Raw genomic sequence first — 23,425 nt, 5'->3', positions numbered from 1 at the left:
ACCTTCATTTTACAAAGGGGAAAACTGGAGAGTAAGGGACTAGATCATGTCCCCAGACAGTGAATGATAGAGCCAGATCGGAACCTAGCTCTCCTTCCTGAGTCATCGACCCTGTTCCATCTATTTCACTGCATCCTGTCTCCTCCATTATTCCCTGGGGCCCTGGAAAGCATCCAGCCTATAAACTTCCTCAAATTGGCAAAGCATCCTAAAATACATACATGGTTATTTTGGACATAATCACGATTTAGTTATCTCTGAATAAAATCTAGAGAAAAATCAGTAGCTCTACGGAATCACTTAATTTACCAAGGATGGTATTTTAGTCTTTAGGAACGTCTATCTAAATTTAGACTTTTCCTGCAGCAATATTTCTTTAAACTGTACACCACGCACCACAAATTATCCAGTTACATCACTTCGCTTTTAAGTGATTGTTTTTTTCAAAATATAGGTAAATACTGACCCCCAGTGGCAAAACTTGTTAGTATCCACACACTGTAAAGAATTGAAATAAAATGAGATGCTGGTCAGGACAGTTTTGACTGATTGTAGGATATTAGTGTCCAATAAACATACCCTAACTAACATTAAAAAAAAGAAAATGACTCTCATGTATTCCTATGGAATATCTCTAAAAGAGACATGGAAAGTTATTTCTTATTGTGTAATTGAATACTATTGTTTACTTTTAATTGTAGTGCCATTTTTTCTTTTACTATATTCAAAAATTAATTTGGAAATTGATTTAAAAAGCTATAACCATGAATATAAACTAACATATTCAGAAATAACTGACCTTAAGCTACATTTTGATGTTGGTGCTACTCCGGTAAAATCCAGAACACAATCCATATATCCAGGCTTGCAGATTGACTCATATGTATTAAGTGAGTGAGAGACCAGTAGGCAATGATCATCTCTTTGCTAAATAAATATTGCCATTCCAGGAGGCATATGCTGAAGCTGTGAAGATTCTCCAAATTCTTAAACATTATTATAGCATATAATTTCCTTCATAAAATTTCCATTAACTAAATGGAAAAAGAAAGTTCTTCACACCCTTATCAATTTCATAAAACAGCTCTAAATTTTTGCACTTATAGAGCTATAAAATTAATTCTCCCTAGAGTACTCACTGAAATAATTTCATGACCTATATTTTCACATTTTTAGGTAAAATACATAGTGATCTTGCATATGACATAGTCATGCCACAGGTGAATTTAACTGCTTGGTTTTAACGTAGCCCATGCTTCTATTTCATAAGCAGTCATTTTGTGAGACTTCTTTACTTTCTCATTATTTCCAGTTCATTTTCTTTTCAGGTCCATTTTCAACAGAATAAATACAGTTATTTATCACATATGTGATGAATCAAAAGCACTAAATCCTTGTGCATGTGTGTGTGCATGCGTGCATGTAAGTGCATAATTTACTAACATCAATCATCTTCTGTATTTGGTGGAAATTACTTTGAACTATTGCTAGGGTTTAAAATATACATCAAAACATGGACGTTTACAGCTAGATGCTCTATTTGAAAATCATACTGTATATGAGGCCAATAAGATGAGCTCTCATTTAAGGTAACGAGTATCAACACGCTTCTAAAGGAAAATATTGATAACATAAATGTGAACTTGTGACTGATTTAGAGAAAACAGAAAGCAAGCTAGAGCATAAATGGAAGCTGTTTAAAATTTTTTGTGTTTTGTCTGTAAGATATAGAAAAACTAATTCTGACTTTGACAGTAATCTGTTTACTCTGTTTAGTTCATAAGAACTCCATCTGTCCAAGTTATTTTGCTGCATGAAGAAAGGGACAGGAAATTTGCATGTAAAGACCTATTTACAAATTGATGTAATTTCATTTTAGAAAACTGTGGAAATCTACTACTTGGAATTTTTAGTTTCTAGACTTCTGTTTCTAACTAAATAGTTTATTTATTGAGTAAATAATCATTAAGATCACTTAGGTTCTCTGGGATGTTAACATAACAAAACAGTGGATAAAATACACTAACAGTTGATTTAACTCTGAGAATATATTCACAATAAATTATCCCACTTTTGACGTTTTAATTTCCCCCACAGGAGCAACATTCAATAAACAAGTCACAGGATTACATAACTGACAAACAGCACCAGAATACATAAGTATGTTACTATTCCTTTTAGTCTGAAGCTATAGCTACTACATAATATTGAAGTGTGTATATTAAATGTTGATTTGGGTGACATTATATTGATTACAACCTTTTATTCAAGAGCATGTCTAAAAGCTTAGCAATAACTAAGATTCATATTAGTAATCTGGAGGCCCTAAAACATTCCTCTATGTGATTAATAAAAGATTAATTATAATGTTTATGTAGTTTTCTGTTAACTAGGTAGCAAAAGTAACAGTAACATGAGGAGTAATAATAGTAATAGCAAGAGCAGCTTACATTTATTGAGAAAGATGTGTTCATCATTGTCCTAGTCTTTATATAAATTATGTTGACTAATACAACCCTATGAAGTAGAGATAAGAAAAACAGGTGGTAGGTGGTATCAGGTAGGGTTCAAGGTGACATAAGTAATAAGTGGTGAAAGTTAAGTGTTCAAGGTCAGACAGATGGCAAGTGGTAGCAATTACATGTCCAAGGTCACAAAGGTATTAACTGGTAGAGGTTTTGTGCCCAAGGCCACATAGACGCTAAGAAGTTAGTTATTCAAGTCGAAATAAAGGTAGAGGTTATTTTCTCTACTGTGGAACAGGTGGAAAGTGACAGAGTTATATGTTCAAGACTGCAAAAGGGGTATGTGGTAGGATTTACATATCTGAGGCTATATAGATGGCAAGTAATAGTCTTTCCAGTCTCAGTTTTCTCATCAGTAATCTGCAGTTTTGGTCTGGTTGACTGTATAAGACACCACTAGTTGCCCCAAATCTGTCTTTTTTTCTGACATGACTGCCTAACGAGGACTTTACTTCCCAGTGCCCTTGTAGACAGGTGCAGCTTAGTGATTGAGTTCTTACTAATGAAATGTCAGCAGAAGTGACACATAATTACTTCTGGCCTAGCCTGTAAAACCTTGCACGGAGACCCTATATCCAGGCTCACTTCACAAGCTGGAAGAAAGTACCTGAACCCATCTTCAGTGAAGCTGTTGAGGACAATGGCTTAGGGTTTTGCCCAGAAACAAAGTAGAAATAAGCCAGTTCTCTAAAGGATTGGCTAGAGCATAGCTGTATGCCAACCTATGATGCTCACCTCAGACTGTAACATGCAAAAAATGTTTATTTTCTCTAAGCCACTAAACTTGTTTCATTTGTTATATCAGCTGAGCCTTCCCTTAACTAACTTGCAGGTGCCTTGAATTCTAAAATGCTGAAGTTTTAAATAAATGAAAAGTTGGTAATGTTATGGTCATACATTTTAAAATGTATAAAGCAATAAATCATTTGATAAATCTAGAATCCCTAGCACTGACTCCTTTCCATAAGACGTTTTATAATATATATCATGTCTGATGTTTAGTTCTCTGGATTCTAATCCTTTGCCTTTCTTTATATCATGGCATCACTTATTCTAACTTCAACACCCCCTATCATATCTCTTTAGACTTTAATCCACACTAAAATGTTAAGTAAAAACCACAATACAGAGATCATGGTATTTTGCTACAGATAAGAATTGTGCCAGATCAATTTTCCAGCATTTGAACAACTTTATGCTCAGAATCCACAATTAAACTGAAAGAGATTTTCTTTCCGTAATACCAATCATCTTTAGTTTTAATGAATATAAAAGAGGTGAAAACTGTGAAAATAAACCAATGCATTCTTCATCAGAAAAGCAGTTTGCAGTAAATAGTATGTTGGATAATTTAAATTATAAAAAATATGTCTGATTTTTTTAAAAAACAGTCCTGTGGAAATTATTCCAATTTTAGAAAGATGGGGGCAAGTCTCAGACATGTTGCAAATTAGCTAATAGTAGCAGCTCCATCTTGTTCCATTCACAAGTATTTCAAAATATCTATTAAGCACCCTATGAATCACGGGTGGGAGGGTGGGTCACAAAAATGTGTAAAACACAATTCTAACTTTACAGAAGTTTCCAATCTAGTTAGGGAGAGGAAACTAATACATTTGATGTTAAATACAAATATGAAAGACATTCATCGAAAGAATAATTCAACACATGCTGAAGTGAATTAGAGAAAAATTTCCAGAACAAAAGCATCTCAATTTTAATTTTGATTGGCAGCACAAAGACTGTTTCAAAAGTGTGAAGAAACTGGAATGAACAAAGTTAATAAAAATAGTGGGACATTTCCAGGTCAGGAGAAGTAAGGAGGTGGAAATATGGGCCTGACTAGAACAAACATGAAGGAAGAAAAGGAAAGATGGTGCTAAATTATTGGAGACTTTGAAATGTAAGTTTAGAATTTGTGTTTGACACCATAGGAAATAAGAATAAATTATATATTTCCAAGAGAGTTGCCTGCTGAAATGTTTTAGAAATATCACTATGAAAGCTTTGTGGGAAATGAACTGAATTGATGAGAAATTGAAGACAAATAGACATCAGTTTCATGGAAATATGAAATATACATGTTGGTAAACCATAACAAACATCATTGAGGATGTGGAGAAATCAGAACCCTTATGCTCTGCTGGTAGAAAAAGAAAATGGTGAGGCTGCCTTGGAAAACAGTTTGGCAGTTTTTTAAAAGCCTAGACATAGAGTTACTATATGACCCAGAAATTCCATTCCCAGGTACATACCAAAGGGATTGAATGCGTATGTCTACACAAAAGCTTGAACATGAATGTTCATGGAAACATTCATCATAATAACCAAAAATGGAAATAACCTAATGTCATTGATAAATGAAAAGGTAAAATGTGGTATATGCATACAATGGAATATTACTTGGCAATAAAAATAATGAAATACTGATACATGTTACCACATGGATGAACCTATAAAACATGCTAAGGATAAGACACCAGTCATAAAAGGCCAAATATCGCATGACTCCATTTATATGAAATGTCCATAATAGTCAAATCTATAGAGGCAGGAAATAGATCAGGGGTTACCTGGGGTCAAAGGGGTGGAGGGCTATTGGGTGTGATTACTAGTAAGTAAAGGGTTTCTTTTGAGGCAGATAAGTGGGTCCCTGACCCCCGAGTAGCCTAACTGGGAGGCAACTCCCAGTAGGGGCCAACACCTCCTATGGCCGGGTGACCCTCTGAGATGAAGCTTCCAGAAGAATGATAAGGCAGCAACATTTGCCATTCTGCAATATTTGCTGTTCTGCAGCCTCCGCTGGTGATACTGAGGCAAACAGGGTCTGGAGTGGACCTCCAACAAACCTGCAGCTGAAGGTCCTGTTAGAAGGAAAATTAACAAACAGAAAGGACATCCACACCAAAAACCCACCTGTACGTCACCATCATCAAAGACCGAAGGTAGATAAAACCACAAAGATGGGGAGAAACCAGAGCAGAAAAGCTGAAAATTCTAAAAATCACAGCATCTCTTCTCCTCCAAAGGAACGCAGCTCCTCACCAGCAACGGAACAAAGCTGGACAGAGAATGACTTTGACGAGTTGAGAGAAGAAGGCTTCAGAAGATCAGTAATAACAAACTTCTCTGAGCTAAAGGAGGATGTTCAAACCCATTGCAAAGCAGCTAAAAACCTTGTAAAAAGATTGGACAAATGGCTAACTAGAATAACTAACATAGAGAAGACCTTAAATGACCTGATGGAGCTGAAAGCCATGCCACTAGATCTATGTGATGCATGCACAAGCTTCAGTAGCCAACTCAATCAACTGGAAGAAAGGGTATCAGTGATTGAAGATCAAATGAATGAAATCAAGCAAGAAGAGAAGTTTAGAGAAAAAAGAGTAAAAAGAAATGAGCAAAGCCTCCAAGAAATATGGGACTATGTGAAAACACCAAATCTACATCTGATTAGTGTACCTGAAAGTGATGGGGAAAATGGAACCAAGTTGGAAAACATTCTTCAGGATATTATCCAGGAGAACTTCCCCAATCTAGGAAGGCAGGCCAACATTCAAATTCAAGAAATACAGAGAATGCCACAAAGATACTCCTCGAGAAGAGCAACTCCAAGACACATAATTGTCAGATTCACCAAAGTTGAAATGAAGGAAAAATGGTAAGGGCAGCCAGAGAGAAAGGTCGGGTTATCCACAAAGGGAAGCCCTCAGACTAACAGCTGATCTCTTGGCAGAAACTCTACAAGCCAGAAGAGAGTGGGGGCCAATATTCAACATTCTTAAAGAAAAGAATTTTCAACCCACAATTTCATATCCAGCCAAACTAAGCTTCATAAGTGAAGCTTACAGACAAGCAAATGCCGAGAGAGTTTGTCACCACAAGTCCTGCCTTACAAGAGCTCCTGAAGGAAGCACTAAACATGAAAAGGAACAACCAGTAACAGCCACTGCAAAAACATGCCAAATTGTAAAGACCATCAATGCTAGGAAGAAACAGCATCAACTAACGAGCAAAATAACCAGCTAACATCATAATGACAGGATCACATTCACACATAACAATATTAATCTTAAATGTAAATGGGCTAAATGCTCTAATTAAAAGACACAGACTGGCAAGTTGGATAAAGAGTCAAGACCCATCAGTGTGCTGTATTCAGGAGACCCATCTCATGTGCAGAGACACAAATTGGCTCAAAATAAAGGGATCGAGGAAGATATACTAAGCAAATGGAAAACAAAAAAAAGTAGGGGTTGCAATCCTAGTCTCTGATAAAACAGATTTTAATGCAACAAAGATCAGAAGAGACAAAGAGGGCCATTACATAATGGTAAAGGGATCAATTCAACAAGAACAGCTAACTATCCTAAATATATATGCACCCAATACAGGAGCACCCAGATTCATAAACTAAGTCCATAGAGACCTACAAAGAGACTTAGACTCCCAAACAATAATAATGGGAGACTTTAACACCCCACTGTCGACATTAGACAGATCAAGGAGACAGAAAGTTAACAAGGATATCCAGGAATTGAACTCAGCTCTGCACCAAGAGGACCTAATAGACATCTACAGAACTCTCCACCCCAAATCAACAGAATATACATTCTTCTCAGCACCACACCACACCTGTTCCAAAATTGACCACATAGTTGGAAGTAAAGCACTCCTCAGCAAATGTAAAAGAACAGAAATTATAACAAACTGTCTTTCAGACCACAATGCAATCAAACTAGAACTCAGGATAAAGAAACTCACTCAAAATCGCTCAACTACATGGAAACTGAACAACCTGCTCCTGAATGACTACTGGGTACATAATGAAATGGAGGCAGAAATAAAGATGTTCTTTGAAACCAATGAGAACAAAGACACAACATACCAGAATCTCTGGGACACATTTAAAGCAGTGCGTAGAGGGAAATTGATAGCACTAAATGCCCACAAGAGAAAGCAGGAAAGATCTAAAATTGACACCCTAACATCACAATTAAAAGAACTAGAGAAGCAAGAGCAAACACATTCAAAAGCTAGCAGAAGGCAAGAAATAACTAAGATCAGAGCAGAACTGAAGGAGATAGAGACACAAAAGACCCTTCAAAAAATCAATGAGTCCAGGAGGTGGTTTTCTGAAAAGATCAACAACATTGATAGACCGCTAGCAAGACTAACAAAGAAGAAAGGAGAGAAGAATCAAATAGACGCAATAAAAAATGATAAAGGGGATATCACCACTGATCCCACAGAGATACAAACTACCATCAGAGAATACTATAAACACCTTTACACAAATAAACTAGAAAATCTAGAAGAAATGGATAAATTCCTGGACACATACACCCTCCCAAGACTAAACCAGGAAGAAATTAAATCTCTGAATAGACCAATAACAGGTTCTGAAATTCAGGCAATAATTAATAGCCTACCAAACAGATAAACTCCAGGACGAGACAGATTCACAGCCAAATTCCACCAGAGGTACAAGGATGAGCTAGTACCATTCCTTCTGAAACTATTTCAATCAATAGAAAAAGAAAGAATCCTCCCTAACTCATTTTATGAGGCCAGCATCATCCTGATTCCAAAGCCTGGCAAAGGCATAACAAAAAAAGAGAATTTTAGACCAATATCCCTGATGAACATCCATGCAAAAATCCTCCATAAAATACTGACAAACTGAATCCAGCAGCACATCAAAAAGCTTATCCACCATGATCAAGTGGGCTTCATCCTGGGGATGCAAGGCTGGTTCAACATATGCAAATCAATAAACGTAATCCATCATATAAACATAACCAAAGACAAAAATTACATCATTATCTCAAAGGATGCAGAAAAAACCTTTGACAAAATTCAACAGCCCTTCATGCTAAAAACTCTCAATAAATTAGGTATTGATGGGACATATCTGAAAATAATAAGAGCTATTTATGACAAACCCACAACCAATGTCATACTGAATGGGCAAAAACTGGAAGCATTACCTTTGAAAACTGGCACAAGACAGGGATGCCCTCTCTCACCACTCTTATTCAACATAGTGTTGGAAATTCTGGCCAGGGCAATCAAGCAGGAGAAAGAAATAAAGGGTATTCAATTAGGAAAAGAGGAAGTCAAATTTTCCCTGTTTGCAGATGACATGATTGTATATTTAGAAAACCCCATCGTCTCAGCCCAAAATCTCCTTAAGCTGATAGGCAACTTCAGCAAAGTCTCAGGATACAAAATAAACGTGCAAAAATCACAAGCATTCCTATACACCAGTAACAGATGAACAGAGAGCCAAATCATGAGTGAACTCCCAATCACAATTGCTTCAAAGAGAATAAAATACCTAGGAATCCAACCTACAAGGGATGTGAACGACCTCTTCAAGGAGAACTACAAACCACTGCTCAACGAAATAAAAGAGGACACAACAAATGGAAGAACATTCCATGTTCATGGATAGGAAGAACCAATATCGTGAAAATGGCCATACTGCCCATGGTAATTTATAGATTCAATGCCTTCCCCATCAAGCTACCAATGACTTTCTTCACAGAATTGAAAAAACTACTTTAAAGTTCATATGGAACCCAAAAAGAGCCTGTATTGCCAATACAATCCTAAGCCAAAAGAACAAAGCTGGAGGCATCACACTACCTGACTTCAAACTATACTACAAGGCTACAGTAACCAAAACAGCATGGTACTGGTACCAAAACAGAGATATAGACCAATGGAACAGAACAGAGACGGCAGAAATAATGCCACATATCTACAACCATCTGATCTTTGACAAACCTGACAAAAACAAGAAATGGAGAAAGGATTCCCTATTTAATAAAAGGTGCTGGGAAAACTGGCTAGCCATATGTAGAAGGCTGAAACTGGATCCCTTCCTTACACCTTATACAAACATTAATTCAAGATGGATTACAGACTTAAATGTTAGACCTAAAACCATAAAAAGCCTAGAAGAAAACCTAGGCAATACCATTCAGGACATAGGCATGGGCCAGGACTTCATGTCTAAAACACCAAAAGCAATGGCAACAAAAGCCAAAATTGACAAATGGGATCTAATTAAACTAAACAGTTTCTGCACAGCAAAAGAAACTACCATCAGAGTGAACAGGCAACCTACAGAATGGGAGAAAATTTTTGCAGTCTACTCATCTGACAAAGGGCTAATATCCAGAATCTACAGTGAACTCCAACAAATTTACAAGAAAAAAACAAACAACCCCATCAACAAGTGAGCGAAGGATATGAACAGACACTTCTCAAAAGAAGACATTTATGCAGCCAAAAAACACATGCAAAAATGCTCATCATCACTGGCCATCAGAGAAATGCAAATCAAAACCACAATGAGATACCATCTCACACCAGTTAGAATGGCGATCATTAAAAAGTCAGAAAACAACAGGTGCTGGAGAGGATGTAGAAAAATAGGAACACTTTTACACTGTTGGTGGGACTGTAAACTAGTTCAACCATTGTGGAAGTCAGTGTGGCGATGCCTCAGGGATCTAGAACTAGAATTACCATTTGACCCAGCCATCCCATTACTGGGTATATACCCAAAGGATTATAAATCATGCTGCCATAAAGACACATGCACACGTATGTTTATTGTGGCACTATTCACAATAGTAAAGACTTGGAACCAAAATGTCCATCAAGGATAGACTGGATTAAGAAAATGTGGCACATATACACCACGGAATACTATGAAGCCATAAAAAATGATGAGTTCATGTCCTTTATAGGGACATGGATGAAGCTGGAAACCATCATTCTCAGCAAGCTATCACAAGGACAAAAAACCAAACACGGCATGTTCTCACTCGTAGGTGGGAATTGAACAATGAGAACACATGGACACAGGAAGGGGAACATCACACACTGGGGCCTGTTGTGGCGTCATGGGAGGGGTGAGGGATAGCATTTGGAGATATACCTAGTGTTAAATGACGAGTTAATGGTTGTAGCACACCAACATGGCACATGTATACATATGTAACAAACCTGCACATTGTGCACATGTACCCTAAAACTTAAAGTATAATTTAAAAAAAGAAATAATATTTTACCAGCTATCTGGGCATCCTTAAGTCCAGTCAAGTTGATACATAAAATAACCTTCACAACACAGTTGCTACACTCTTGTCAGCACTCTGTGTTGACGTCTCCATGCAGCTCTCTCTTTTTCTCTCTTTTTCAAGCAGTAGCCTTGAGCATCATATCTTCAAACAGCAATGTTCATAACAGGAAGTAAAAGGATAAGCCCTCTGCACAGGCATCTCTGTTTCTTAATCAGAGAGAAAGGTCTTTCCCATAAGACTTTAAGCTCATCTTCCTCAGTGTCCCATTAATAAGGATTAGGTAAAATGTCCATTCCTTAAATGCAAGGAAAATTGAGAAAGCAAAATCTGGTCCTTCAGCCTCTAAAATGGGTGGCAGTTTCTAGCAATAAGAAGAGAGGGTTGAAACTGGCTGGTGTAGAGATAAGCAAAAATGTCTCCGAGAGTCGCTGATTAGATGTGGAGGCTGAGAAAGAAAGTGAAATCCAAATTACTGCCAAGACACCTGGCTTGGGCCATTGGCCAGATGGTATTGCCATTCACTGAAATAAACAATGAAATAGGAATGGATATGGGGTAAAGAGTGCTGAGATCTCTTTGAACACATCTGAATTTCCAGCTGTAAAGCCTAGAGCTCAGTTTAATAGGGACTTAGGGCTCAAGCTTGAGAGGAAGGCTAGAGTTTAAAATTTCAGACAATATAACTGAAGTCATAGGATGGAAGTGTTTGTTCAGAGATAATGTATAAAGTGAGAAGAGAGCCAAAGAAGAAATCTGGGGAAAAAAAGCCCATTTGAGAGATTAAAAAGGAAAGTCCACAAAGGTAAGAAGGAAAGCAGGAAGAGAACAATATTTTTAAATGGAAGAGAGGTCAATGCAACTAAATGCTTCCCAGAGATCAAATAGGAAAATAAAGAGTGCCCATCAATTTTAGCAGTGAATATGTCATGATGACTGTTGCCAAGCAAGACAAATATCTAGGAAGTTAATTGTTGATGATTTTTTTTTATTGTTGGTATCGGGTTGTTATGCTGTTTATTTTTGAATAAGACCATTGTGAGCCCACGAGGAGAGAACTGGAAGACAAGGGAGCAAGGGCAAACTATAATAGCTATGCAACTGTAATGTACAATTGTCAGGAAGTGTCTGTGCCTTGGATCTTTGTAGAACCAGCACAGTCACCTATTAAGTCTATCACCTTCTCCCCAACATATAAAATATTAGCAGCCACTTCTCCAATTTCACCTTTTGCCTTTTATTGCCATTTTATTCTCTAAAGAATACATTTTCTTTTTCAAGGTTAACTTTGTTGATATTAGTTTGTTCACTACTCAAAAAACTGGAAAAAAATGAAATTTAAGGGACATACTCTCCAAAGACAAGCACAATTCCCATGGTAATAATCTGATACAGAGCCCCAGTTCATACGGAGAAGTCGCTATTCAAGAAAATCTCCTAAAATTTTTGATCACTCTATTTTGTGTTTTCTTTTTGAGTTATCTGGTAAATCTGTTAAATCTAACAAATGAAAATGGACACTATGTTTTATATTGTAGAAAACCTCAGTTTAATGGATTTTTAAATGGTTTTTGCTGCCTGTAGCTGCTATTCTATAGAAGGGCATCCAGAGCGACCTGCTATCCATAAAGATGGACTAGAAAAAGCAAAACCCACAGTTTATATGAAAATGCAGTAGTACTATCAGCATAGCCTGTCTTATATCAGTTTCAATCACGCCCTCTTGTGTAAAAGTGTAGCATAGCAGCAGCATTCATTTTAAATAGAAATAACATTGAATACCGAGCACCTACCATGTTCAGGCTTTATGCTTAATGCCAAGAATATAGAGGACAAGACCTACAAAGTCCTCATATTCATGAAAGTTATTTAGGACTCATTTTAATAACTCTGGAAGTTTAAATTCTATTCCAAAACCTCTATGAATATGAAGCATTTCACTGTACAGTACAAATAGTGTTATCAATAAAAGAGAAGTATTGTCAATAATTTCTTTGGCATATAATCTTAAATTATTTATTCACTATGCCTCTAAACTTTTCTCTTTAGCTTCCATTGGTAAATTTTAGAATACACTAAGTTTTACAGCTATTTTTTTACAACGATATATTCTTCAATACAATACCTTGTGATATTTAATTCTAAAGCCCTTATTTAATCTTAGTGTTAGTTGTCATTGGAAAGCCTCTGAGGCTATAATTTCACAGTTTATGATCCCAGGAAAACTTCCTTTATTAAATTACAGTCAAGAGACAGTGCTTTACTCTGTTATTAAAATTGAAATTCCCTAAGTCTCATTATATATTCTTACCATCTGCATTTTTATGATTCTTGTCTAAAGAAATCTTATGAACATCTCAGTTCTGATATAAATTTTTCAGATTTTACTGTCTGGATTTTTGTCTTTCAAAATCAAAAATTCTTGTTTTAATTTAAAAGAATAGTGACTAAATTGAAATGGCAGAATATAAATGATGTTTTATGTTGCTCAGAATGAACCTTCCTATAATAAACGCAAATATGATAAGATGTAAACCATGGTGGACAGGTTTGGTAAAATTAGATTTTAATAAAATACTTAAATCCATAATCATTCATGCTAGCTTTTGATTACACAAAGACTATTGCTTCACCCTTAGCAGTTAAATCATCTTATCTCTGCAATAGGAGCTTGTTCCTTCATTCCTACTTGTGAACACTGCACCTTGCTCATTTAATCAATTGTCCTCTTACTCTTCCTGTGATAAGCCTTTATTCTACTTCAGTGTTTGTGTGGAGGGGGACAATCTGGTTAAGGTTAGTCTTGCAATTGGTGACTTTAGCCTTTCCCCCAACTTCATCAAGCCTAAAATGACTGAAATAAACCTAAAATCTAATTAAAAATAATTAGCCTGCTATGCAAATATATCTTCAAGTCAGTTTCCCCATCTCTCCTTATAACCAGATGGCTGACTAAAAACCCAAATCACATTAAAAATCTAAATGCCCCTTTCACCCTCTTAGACTGTACATTTTCTGTAAGAAATGGCTGATGTGAGCATATTCCACTTTCCTGTAGGAAGGCTTTTATTCTGATTATATTTTCAACCATCTGGCTAAAATTATGAATGAAAGCTTATTAAACCCTTAGACACCCTGTATTGCTTGCCTTGTCAATGGAGGCCCAATTCATGAGCCAAGAAACCTGATCTGACACACATTTGCTCCTGCGTGAGGCAAAATGTGTGGCAACACCTTCGCTCAGGAGCATGAAACCCATCTTGGAAGAGATATCCAACATCTCCGAGAGCCTTGTCATCATTCCTGAGGGTGCAGGGAACAAAACAAGGCCACATCCTTTCTCCGATGCATTACGGCAGATGTGTATCAGTTAGCAATAGCTACATGATGTGCAATAAGTGACCGCAAAGCTCAATCACATTAGAAAGGAAGCAGAATAAGGAGATAGAGAATTAAGGTTATTTTTGCAGCCAGTATGCCACAAGATGGCAAGTAATTATTTCTATAAAATTATCTTCTTTCTGAATCAAATCTGACCTTATTTTTGCTTTTATTACATAATCTGAGTAAAAAAATTTATACACAAACACACGCACATACAAACTTTCTGGGTACCCTTTACTAACATACACATGCTCACTCATGCTGATCTACATTTCTTCAGTTTCTACTTCTAGCACCAAAATCGTCCAAGATTTTGACTGACTTCTCATCTAGGGGCTTACAAATGTTTTCAATTTCCTTTTACATAATTCAGACAAGAAAAATGAAATACAAACTATTAAGAAAGACATTAACCTTCAATTTACATGAAACTTCCAAATAACATCTTTTTATTTTTATTTCCTGAGAAATTTGAACTTGATTCCATGAACACAGTATTTTTCAATCAGGTTTTATGCTTAACACAGTTATAAATAATTGCTGATAATGACTTTTTAATAAAGATCTCTCTGAAAATTTAATAGTCACCCTTTACAGAGAGCAAACAAGTTGTAACAACTGGCAGGAGAAAATGTATTGCTTTTTCACCAACCACAGCAACTCATTTTTCAGCATTAGACAGAATTTGGGTAATGAGATTTTATTGAATTGTATTTGAAGGGCCAACCATTCTTTAAATCCAGCTGAGATCATGCATAGGGATGTGATTTACCCTCTTGACTTAACTAAGGAATGGGACAAAATGTATGAAACAACATCTTTGAAAACATTGGATATTCGGCAGTGAAGGACAGAGACTCCTAAGTGATGAGGAACAAAAAAACAAGCCCTACAATTGTCTTAGATTAATGTCTACAGAACGTTTCCATGTTGTAGTATAGGGCGAGGGAACTCAGACAGAGACCCACTGTCTCTCTGTTGAGAGGACAGAACTGGGAATCCAGGAAAGCCAAGGTGGTTAAGTTTGTGAGGCAAAGAACCAAGAGGAGAGAGCTGCACAGAAAGAGAACTCTGGGGATCTCTGCACAGAAAGAGAACTCTGGAAGAGTGTTCCCCTGGAGCATTCAGCTGAGTATTGATCAGCACAAGTATGTGAGGAAATTATGTGAGCCTAGGGAGAGAGATACCTGAAAGGTTAGAGAACAGTGTCTGAGGCACATGTAGGGAAAGACATATTGTCTGTTCCCACAACTAGAAGAGAAAACACCATAATTCATGAAGTAAAGGTTAGAATACTAAGAAAGTTCTTACTTCTGTAGTAGGGAAAGTTGACCTTAGAAAAAAGCCCTGCTCTAATCCTACCTAAAGACGCATAAAAACAAGACTGAAATGGACCAAACTATTTCCTAACAGTTATAAGTAACTTAGCCATGTCCCAAAACAAAACTCAAGGATATTTTTAGGAAAACAATAATATCCAGCACTCAAAAAGGTAAAATTCACAATGTGACTATCAAATGGAAAATTACCAGGCAGGCAAAGAAGTAGAAAAGTATGTACAATAAGAGGAATAAAAGTTGATCAATTTCAAGATAATCAGAAATAACACAAGTGATAGAATTAGTAGATAAGAACGTAAAAACATTTATCATAACTCTATTCCATATTTTCAAGAAGTTAAAGAGAAAATTTTCCAAAGGAAAACCTAGCAAATTCTATCAAAATCAATTGTTTCAAAACTCTAGATATTAACAAAAGACTTGCAGAAACCTGGGGATGACTTATTCAATGAAAGTGGCTAAATATTAGTAAGAACAGTGAGTTTTGTGGTGTTTTAGCACACCCTAGGCACATCCTCGCTCCTCAGATCAGTGGCAGAAACAAGGCTGCAGCACTTTCAAAGGCTCATTTCCCAAGAACAGCCATACTTAGCCTGTTTGTTTAAGACAGAAGAACTCTGGAAGAATCCACTGAAAGACTTGTCTTTATTTTGCCCAACTCAGAACTCATCTAGTGATAAAGTCACTACCAATAGAAAGGAGGCATTTGTCAAAAATTCTTAACACGCAAACTGTTTAGTTGCTGCTGGCTAAGTTGATGGTTAATACTTGGGGTAAACAATAGATCAACCAAAAAACATGGAAAAGCTGGGGAATAAGATATCATTTGAGACTTGAAAACTCCAACATGTTCTTTGGAATCTAGAATGTCAAACACATGCATAGGTTGATGTACATGCTCAAGAAAGACCTGAGAGACCCCAAGCTCTCACCCATGGCTAACCTATAGGCTCTGTGCAAGGAGGAAGTAAAGGCTAAAGCAGAGTTGCAAATTGCTTGTGTTGCAGGTGTGTCCCAACACACACACACACACACACACACACAATCACTCAGCAAGGACTGTGGAATTATTCAGACATTTAAGGGAATCTCTGCGTAATCATTATCTGATCATTAGGCTAACAGAACAGAGATTTCAGTGGCCACAAACATGAAAGAATTTACTTGTGACTTTTGTACAGAAAAGTCACTAAACAAACAAACAAACAAATAATAACTACAAACAGCAACAAAAAACTCTGGAAACTAGTAAAAGAAGAGAAACCTAAAGTCAAAGCAAGCAGAAGGAAGGGAATAACAGAGGGGAGTAGAAATAAAAGAAATAGGAAATAGAAAAATAATGCAGAAGAATCAACAAAACCAAAAGTTGGTTTTTTGAAAAGATCAACAAAACTGATGAACTTTTAGGAAAAAAAAAAAAGAAAATGATTCCAATAACTAAAATCAAGAATGAAAGAGAGGATATTTCTACCAACCTCACAAAAACTAAAAGGCTTAGAAAGAAGTACACTGAATGATTATGTGCCAACAAACTAGGTAATCTAGATGAAACAAATTTCTAGAAATGCACAAACTACCAAAACTGACTCAAGAAAGAAAATCCAAATAGATAAATAGTAAGTAAAGAGACTGAATTAGCCATCGAACAACATCTAACAGATAAAAAGCCCTGGAACAGACCATTTCACTGGTAAATTCTAGGAAGTAACACCAGTTTTTCTCAACAAGAAGAGGAGACCAAACTTTCTTTTTTTTTTTTTTTTGAAGGTGTAAATTCTTTTATTCTTTTTTTTTTTTATTATACTTTAGGTTTTAGGGTACATGTGCTCAATGTGCAGGTTTGTTACATATGTAACTAACTCATTCTATGAGGCCCATATTACTGTGATACCAAAGCCAGACAAAGACATCAAAAGAAAAGAAAACTACAGATTAGTGGCATTACAAAGATAGATGTTAAAATCCTCAACAAAACACTAACTAACCAAATCCAGCAACATCTAAAAAGAATTGTACATTACCAAATGAGATTTAGCCCAGGTATGTAAAGTTATTTCAATATAGGAAAATCAGCGTAAACACCATTTAAAAGACTAAGGCGGCCGGGCGCGGTGGCTCACGCTTGTAATCCCAGCACTTTGGGAGGCCGAGGCGGGCGGATCACGAGGTCAGGAGATCGAGACCACGGTGAAACCCCGTCTCTACTAAAAATACAAAAAATTAGCCGGGCGCGGTGGCGGGCGCCTGTAGTCCCAGCTACTCGGAGAGGCTGAGGCAGGAGAATGGCGTGAACCCGGGAGGCGGAGCTTGCAGTGAGCCGAGATCGCGCCACTGCACTCTAGCCTGGGCGACAGAGCGAGACTCCGTCTCAAAACAAAACAAAACAAAACAAAACAAAACAAAAAAAAAAAAAAAAAAAAGACTAAGGCAAAAAACCTAATAGTTATCTCAACAAACACATAAAAGTAACAGAATCCAATACACTTTTATTTAAAAAAGCACTCAGCAAACTAAAAATAGAAGGGGACTCCCTTAATCTGATAAATGGCATTCATGAAAAACACACAAACCTCATGCTTAATGGTGAAAGACTGAAAGCTCTTCTCCAAAATTAGGAACAAGACAAGGATGTCTTGTATTAAATATTGTTGTGGAGGTTCTAGCCAGAGCAAATAGCATGAAAAAGGAATAAATGTCACTCAAATTGGAAAGGAAGTAAAATTATAACTATATATAATCTTACATATAGAAAATCTTACATACACACATAGACACACACACACAACTCTTATAGCTAATAAGCTAGTTCAGCAAAGTTGCAGAATACAAGACTGACATTTAAAACTCAGTTGTTTTTTGTCTTTGTTTGTTTTGCTTATCAACCCAGTCCTGGCTTTATTTTTATTTTTTAAACACAGTTTAATTGAGCAAGGAATTATTTGCAAGTCTAGAAGTACTGGCTTTATGGATTGTTTTGGGTACCATGATCTTTGACATATGAGTATTTGCATTTTGTTTTGCTTTGCTTTTCGTTTGTATTTTGCTGTTTTTAAAATAATTTCAACTTTTTTATTAGATTAAGGGGTACATGTGCAGGTTTGTTATTTGGGTATATTGAGTGACACTGAAGTTTGGGGTATGAGTGATCCCTTTACCCAGTAAGCATAGAACCCAATAGGTAGTTTTTCACCCCTCCCTCTCCTGACTAATAAAACCCAGTGTCTATTTTTCCCGTCTTTCTGTCCATGTGCGCTCAAATGTTTAACTCCCACTGATAAATGAGAACATATGGTATTTGGTTTTCTGTTCCTGCATTAATTTGCTTAGGATAATGGCCTCCAGCTGCATCCAAGTTGCCGCAAAGAATGTGACTTCATTTTTTATTATGGATTCCTAGTATTCCATGGTGTGTATGTACCACATTTTATTTATCCATACACCATTGATGAGCACCTAGGTTGATTCCATGTCTTTGCCATTGTGAATAGTGCTGTGGTGAAAATACAAGTGCATGTGTCTTTTTTGGTAGAAAAATCTAATTTCCTTTCAGTATATATGCAAGTAATGGGAATGCTGGGTTGAACAGTAGATCTGTTTTAAGTTCTCTGAGAAATCTTCAAACTGCTTTCCATACTGGCTGAAGTAATTTAAATTCCCACCAACAGTGTATCAATGTTCCCTTTTCTCCATAGCCTTACCAGCATGTGTTATTTTTAAACTTTTAATAATAGCCATTCTGACTGGTATGAGATGGTACCTCATTGTGGTTTTGCAAAATCTGTTGTGTTCTTGTACATTTGCAAAGAACAATGCAAATATGAAATTAAGAAAACAATTCCCTTTACAATAGCATCAAAAAGATACTTAGGAATAAATTTAACCAAAAAGATTCAAGACTTCTATGCTGAAAACTGCAAAACATTGCTGAAAGAAATTAAGAGCTAAATAAGTAGAAAGACATCCTGTGTTCATGGACTGATCAACTTAATATAACTCAGATGGTAATACTCACCAATTGATCCATATATTCAGCATAATTACTATAAAATTCCAATGGCCTTTTTTTTTCCAGAAATGGTAAAGCTGATCCTGAAATTCACATGGAAATGCAAGGCATCCAGGATAGCCAAAACAGCCTAAAAGAAAGACATGGAGGACTCACATTTTCTGATTTCGAGCTTTATTACAAATTGATCTTAATCAAAATAGTGTGGTACTGGCATAAAGATAGACATGTAGCTCAATGGAATAGAACTGAGAGCCCATGTTTCTGTGGTCAACTGATTTTCAGTAAGTTTGCCAAGAGCATTCAAGGGGAGAAAGAACAGTCTTTTTTATCTATGATGTTTTAACAATTGAATGTCTACCTGTAAATGAATGAAGTTGGACCTCTACCACATATGATATACAAAAATTAACTCAAAGACTTAAATGTAAAAGATAAAACTAAAAAACTTTTATAACAGATCATAGGTGTGAATCTTCTTGACCTTGAGAACTTTAAGATTTGAAGTCACCCCTTCCCTTTCCTCCCTGGTTAGGGGAACAGCTCCCATAGCAGCTGCTCATGACCTGTGCCCTGACTCATCCCTTCCACCCCCATTCCCTCGGCACCCTGTTTTGGCCACTGAGTAGGGCCACAAACATACCCTAAATGTTATCCAGTGTAAATAGTATAGTTCTCAAAAACAGCGCTTATCAAGCTATCTGTGGTGAAGGATACATTTTTTTTTTAATTTTCAATTTGTCACAAACCAGTGCTTTTGTAAAATATGATAAAAATGAATAACTGGAAAAATGGAAAAAAGACACAAAATACAAGCCCAAATTTTTCTAGTTACCTAGCCAGCACATCAAAATCATGACATCTAAAGAAAAAGTAGATAAACTGGACTTCATCAAATTAAAAAATATTTTTCCTTCCAAGGACAGTATCAAGAAACTGAAAAGATAAATCATAAAATGGGGAAATATTTCTAAATCATATATCTGATAAGGCTCTACTATTGAGAATATATGAAAACCTCTTATAATTCAACAATAAAAAACCAAATAGCCCAGTTTAAAAATCAAGAAATGACTTGCATAGACAGTTAGTTCTCCAAATAAGATATCAAAAGTGCAATTATCATATGAAAAGATGCTCAACATCATAAGTCTTTAGAGAAACGCATATTCAAATCATTTCATACCCACTAGAATCACTACAATAAAAAAGATAGAAAATAACAAGTGTTGGCAAGGGTGTGAAAAATTTTTAACCCTCATACATTTTTGGTAGAATATAAAATGGTAGAGTTGCTGTGAAAACAGTTTGGCAGCTCTTCAAAAAGTGAATCATGTAGTTACCATATGGCCGAGGAATTCCACTTCCAGGTATATATCCAAGAGAATTGAAAATAAATGTTCACACAAAAACTTTTGTTTAAATGCTCATAGCAGCAGGAAACAATCCAAATGTCTATTAACTAGCAAGTAGATAAACAAAATGTGGTATATCAACACAATGGAATATTACTCTGTAATAAAATGTGATGAAGTACAACATGGATGGAGCTTGAAAATATAGTGCAAAGTGAAAGAAACAAGACACAAAAGGCCACATATTGATTCCATTTATATGAAATATCTAGAATAGGCAAATCCATAGAGAAAGGAAGTGTACTAGTGATTGCCAGGACATGAGGTAGGGTGAGGGAGAATTGGAAGTGACTGCTAACAGGTGATGAGGTCTCTTTTGATGTGGGGTGGGGGACAGAAATAGAAAAATAGAATTAGATAGTGGTGATAGTTACACATCATTGTGAATATACTGAAAGTCACTGAAGTGTATACTTTAAAAGCCTGAGTTTATAGTATGTGAATAACATCTCAATGAAAATTATGTAATAGATAACCTGAATAATCCTGTATTTATTCAGGAAATTGGATTTATAGTTAAATTTTTTCAAAAAAGAAAACTCTATGTACATATGGCTTCTCTAGTGAATTCTATCAAGTATTTAAAGAATAAATTATGTTATTACAATTCAACACAAATTATTCCAAAACATTGAAGAGCGGAATTTTCCCACTCAATTCATGAGTTTGTTATTACTATGATACTAAAACTAGACAAAGACTTCACACACACACACACAAAACTAACAAACAAAAAATCTATGGACTGATATCCCTCATACACATAGGTGTAAAATTTTTAAACAAAATTTTAGAAAATTGAACCCAACAATAAATGTATAAGAAAGACTCTGACCAAGAAAAACAACGACCAAATCAAAATTTCCCCAGCAATAAAAGTGTACTCAACATTGAATTCACCAACATATTAGAATGGAAAACCATACAACCATTTCAACAGATACATAGAAAGTGACAAAATTCAACATCCATTGTTGATTAATAAAACAACTATCAGCTATTAGTGAAATGCCTGATACCAAGGCTGGGTAGGAAAAATACAAGGTACACTCAGAGTCGTTCTGTGTTGGAGTCTTCCTAACATACAGTCATGCATCACTTAATGATGGGGATAAATTCTGAGAAATGCATCTTCAGGCGATTTCGTTATAGTGTGAATGTTATACAGTATATGCACACAAACCTAGTATATGTACACAAACTACACATATATGGTATAGCTTATTGCTCCTAGACTACAAACCAGTACAGCATATTACTGAATACGGTAAGCAATTATAAAACAATGGTCTAAGGTATAGTAAGAAAAAAGTATAAAAATTAAAAAATATTAACAGTACACCTGTATAGGACATTTACCATGAAGGGAGCTGCAGGACTGGAGGTTGTTCTGAGTAAGTCAGTGAATGAGTGGTGAGTGAATGTGAAGACCTAGGACATTACTGTATACTACTGTAGATTTTATAAACAATGTAGTTAGGCTACACTAAATTTATAAAACAATGGTTTTTTTCTTCAATAGTAAATTTACCTTAGTTTTCTGTAGCTTTCTTACTTTATATTTAAATTTTTAAAAAACTTTTTGGCCGGGAGTGGTGGCTCACACCTGTAATCCCAGCACTTTGGGAGGCTGAGGAGGGGGGACCAGGAGATCGAGACCATCCTGACTAACAGGGTGAAACCCCGTCTCCACTAAAAATACAAAAAATCAGCCGGGTGTGGTGGCATGCGCCTGTAGTCTCAGCTACTCGGGAGGCCGAGGCAGAAGAATTGCTTGAATCTGGGAGGTAGAGTTTGCAGTGTGCCAAGATTGCGACACTGCACTCCAGCCTGGACAACAGAGTGAGACTCCGTCTCAGAAAAAAAAAACTTTTTGACTCTAGTAATAACATTAAGGTTAAAACACACATTGGAGAGCTGTCCAAAAGTATTTCCTTTCTTTATACCCTTATTTTATAAGGTTTTTTATTTTAAAATCTATTTTTAATTTTTTTCCTGTTTAAATTTTTTTGTTAAAATGAAGACACAAACACACACATTAGCCTAGGCCTACACAAGGTCAGGATTATGAATATCCCTGTCTTTCACGTTCACATCTTATCCCACTGGAAGTTCATCAGGGCAATAATGCACATGTAGCTGTCATCTATAATAACAATGCCTTCTTCTGGAATACCTCCTGAAAGACCTCCCTGAGGCTGCTTTACAGTTAACTTTTAAAAATATAAATAGGGCCAGGCACGGTGGCTCACGCCTATAATCTCAGCACTTTGGGAGGCCGAGGAGGGCAGATCACGAGGTGAGGAGTTCGAGACCAGCGTGGCTAAAAAGTGAAACTCTGTCTCTACTAAAAACAAAAAAAATTAGACAGGTGTGGTGGCAGCTGCCTGTAATCCCAGCTACTCCGGAGGCTGAGACAGGAGAATTGCTTGAACTCAGAAGGTGGAGGTTGCAGTGAGTCGAGATTGTGCCACTGCACTCCGCCCAGGTGACAGCGCAAGACTCTGTCTCAAAAAAATAAATAAATAAAAATAAAAATAGAAATAGAATGAATACACTCTAAAATAATGATAAAGAGTATAATATAGCAAACACATATGCTAGTAACATAGTCATTTATTATCAAGTATTATATCCTGTACATAACTATATGTGCTAG

At 36.2% G+C, this 23,425-nt stretch overlaps 1 long non-coding RNA gene across 2 annotated transcripts in view; it reads right to left on the bottom strand.

Moving 5' to 3' along the window:
- Positions 1 to 23,425, bottom strand: part of LOC134732741 (uncharacterized) — a 239,310-nt gene that overhangs the window by 214,387 nt on the left and 1,498 nt on the right. For both annotated transcript variants that reach the window (XR_010116221.1, XR_010116220.1), the window contains exon 2: positions 19,358 to 19,481. This is a non-coding gene — a long non-coding RNA (uncharacterized lncRNA). The remainder of the gene's footprint in view (positions 1 to 19,357; positions 19,482 to 23,425) is intronic.

The sequence above is a fragment of the Symphalangus syndactylus genome, chromosome 16 (assembly GCF_028878055.3).
Source record: "Symphalangus syndactylus isolate Jambi chromosome 16, NHGRI_mSymSyn1-v2.1_pri, whole genome shotgun sequence".
In the NCBI taxonomy this organism is placed as follows: domain Eukaryota; kingdom Metazoa; phylum Chordata; class Mammalia; order Primates; family Hylobatidae; genus Symphalangus; species Symphalangus syndactylus.
The sequence above is the reverse complement of the archived record's forward strand: the minus strand, read 5'-3'. Positions and strand labels throughout refer to the sequence as shown.